A 3,657-nucleotide genomic window follows, 5' to 3' on the forward strand; every position below is an offset into this window, starting at 1 on the left:
AATGATGGTAATTTACTTTAATAAACACTCTATATAAGATATGTACACATTTCTCTTTGATTTGTGACATTCCCAGCATCCTCTGTTAGGCATACACCATATTTATTGTACCCTACATTTACTGTGATCTGCATGCATTTGTCCTGTAACACAGGTGAGAACATGCTAGCTGCCTAAAATGGGGTTAGTGCAGTAGTCTATGGAGTTCATTGCCCTAGGTCTGACACAGGGCAGTGCCTCCAGTTGCTCCACAGACCTACTATGGCAAGGAGGTCCTCCTTCCCTGCAGGTCTTCTTGGACATGACATAATATGATCAGGCACTGATGTTGAACGAGAAGGCCTGGCTTGCAATCTCTGTTCCAGTTCATCTCAAAGGTGTTTGATGGTGTTGAGGTCAGGGCTCTGTGTGGGTCAGTCAAGTTCTTCAAAACCAAACTCATCCAACCATGTCTTTATGGACCTTGTCCAACATCAGTTCCTGACCTCAAAAATTCTCTACTGGATGAATGGGCAAAACTCCCCACACAAGCACTCCAAAATCTTGTGGAAAGCCTTCCCAGAAGGTTGGACGCTGTTACTGCTCCAAAAGGGGGAACAATGTCATATTAATGTCTATGCATTTAGAATGCAACTCCATGAAAGTTCCTGTTGGTGTAATGGTCAGGTGTCCCAATACTTTGTCCATATAGTGTATGTATAAGTGCATGGTTCTAGAGAATGTATGTGTAAGTGTATGGTATAGGCATGAATGAGTGTCTATGTTAATAGTTGGTGTTAGTGTATGGAGTCAGGGGTGAGCATAGTGGTAATGGTGCAAAAGATAGTGGGGATACAGTATGTGTAGTGTAACTTTGCATGTCAGTATGTGCATGCTTTAGTAATGGGGGTGCAGAAGAACTGCCCCAGGGCCCACTACTCTTAGGCTCACTCCTGGTTACACTTGCTGTTTATATGAGTTTGAGTGGTCAACACGTGTGATTTGGAGTTGTGCATTGTGAGTTGAATACATTACTGTTATGATTTTTTTTCTTCCAAAAGTCTAGATTTAAGACTCATTATTAAGTTGAGCCCCATATTCCTAGGATTTCCACCTATGCTTTGCGTTTAAAGACACGTTTCAAGGTGTGTCATCTTTTTGTAAACTATGTTTTTTCAGATTTGGTATGCAGTACCCCCAGTAGTGTTCAGACACCCAAAAACAGCCCCACAAAAATATGTCATATGGTCATGTTATGTCACATAAGTGCTAAGTTAACACCACAGATGCAGTAGTCTGGATGGCTACTCTTGCCATATGGTCACATTATCCATTAGAGGATCAAGACTTAGGGACCCCTAAGGTACATGATTGATGTGCCTAATGGATTTACCTAACACTGTATATAGCCCTACTAACTTTCTAACTAGCTTCTAACCAGTAGAAATTATATCACAAAAGCCATGCACGCTAGAAGACAGTTCAAATAGAAATAAATGCATCAAATAGCAATAAATGCTTGGATTAGAACAGATTTGAGTCAACATTAACCACACAGTGTTTCTTTTATTCCAATTAGTTTATTTCAATGATTCATTTTTTTAACAAAAAAGTTACTATATTTTTATAATAAATAGAAAAAAAGACTTTATTAGATACATTTAACACTGTCATAAATATATGCAAATGTAATATGTCCTTAATTATTTTTTATAAATATGTACACTTAGAGGCAGCCATTTGAAAGATTAATTGGGTGATAGTCTCTACAAGGTAGTCCAGTAGCACTTAGAAGCAGCCAGATACAAAACTGGTTTAGGTGCAATTAGTAGCGAGGTACATTGTGTGATATTCCCGTCAGATAGTCCAATAAGTATACTAAAAAATACCAGTTGCAGATTAGATGGCAGTCTCTGTCAGGTAGTCCAAAAGCCACACAATAACATGGTAAGCTGGGTGATGTAGTCCTTTAGCGTCACCAAGAGAGCTGTGGTTTCAACTTCCTGACCTAAATATATAATATAAAAGGCAAATCCTAGTTCTTCTTTCAGCCGACTCCTCATAAATCATATTTTAATGGAAAGTTTTTAAGTACGGACTAACTAAGCTCTTTTTAAAGTAGGAGCATTGGAGGTTGATCTTCATATGGTATAGTAAAGCCAAGTCTCCTGCAGTATCAGCTCCTGTTGTAGTGAATAAACTCCAATGTCTCACACAGTAAAATAACTTACACTTAATGGCACCAAGACTTAACAGAATATGTTTTCTGTAAAAACAGTTTTTGCTGTTTAGTACAGTAAATTTTTTAACTTATATAATATTATTGCCAATATCTGCCACAATAAATAGTAGTAATAATATTTTTTTAAAAAAAATTTGGAACTCTGTTTCTAAAAATAGTTTCACATGAACACATAGAAACTAGTCCTAAAATAAAAAAAATGTCTCTATGAATGCATTCAAAACGATATTCTGTAGCATAATGTAAACAATGATCCTTAAGGATGAATAAAATGACATGCAGTACATTGAGTAAATCTTCTTTGTGTGCCTTGTTCCAGCTGGGTCCCAGTGTAAAGAGCAGTCCTTTGGGACTCGATAGGTGGGTGGTAGTCATGTGACTGCTGTGATACCCTAGGTATTCACTTCATTAACATGGCAAAGCCAGTGCTTACAAGATATTGGTCACACGATAGTTTATGACCGGTTGCTTTGAATGTAAGCTACCTGCCACAAGGAATAGAGTGGGTGGTAATAGATGTTGCAGGTTCGGTCACATAGTGGCAAGTGACCTGTCACAGTTAATATGGTAGGTGGAGATGAATGATTCTATGTTTTTACTTGCAACTCGATTTGATACATTGAAATGGGTTTTGAGACTGAGTAACATTTTTTTTTTACTTCAACTCTGCAGTATAACCTTCTCTACCCCAAATTATTTTAAGCTCACAAGAAATGGTTTTCCATCAGACATTCATATTCTTGAGGGCAGTTGCAAACCTACTTTTTATGTGCTCTTGGTGAAGAAGTGTAAAAATTTCTACATCTTACACAAACAGTGACACATAAATAAGTAAAAAAAATATTAACCTAGGAAAGTAGGGTGACATAACATTGTGATATATCACAAAACCTACTTATATCCAATCTACATGCTGATGGTAGCTTTCTGTACATGTACATATGATTAACATAATTTTCATTTTGCATGGATTATCTGTGCATCAGCATTCAGTATGCATGCATGCAATTGACGTCAGTAGGACCCCTGTGACGCATGTTCGGGAAGTATATTTAATCCAATAGCAAAAAAGCACATGGACTGATTTGCAAAGCGCATGCAAAATGGATTCCGACATGTATCAAAAAAATAAAATCTGAACTAAGGAAATTAGAATGGGTGGGGAAAAGCGAAGCTTCAGATACAACAAGCAGACTGAACATATAATAAATATAAGGGGCAGGATATTCCTCAAAAGGGTAGAAAATGGTCAAGACCACCCTAAAATGGGTGGATCAACACTCCATACCATGTGAAAATTCTTCATTGCCCCAATACCCCAGCTAGCTCGTTGTATACAACATGCTTGGAAAAAGATGACTCCAACACTAGGATGCTTATAATCCATCCAGGGCAGCAATGACTGTAATGCAGTCCTGCTGTATACATTTTCCGTA

The sequence above is a fragment of the Spea bombifrons genome, chromosome 4 (assembly GCF_027358695.1).
Source record: "Spea bombifrons isolate aSpeBom1 chromosome 4, aSpeBom1.2.pri, whole genome shotgun sequence".
In the NCBI taxonomy this organism is placed as follows: domain Eukaryota; kingdom Metazoa; phylum Chordata; class Amphibia; order Anura; family Pelobatidae; genus Spea; species Spea bombifrons.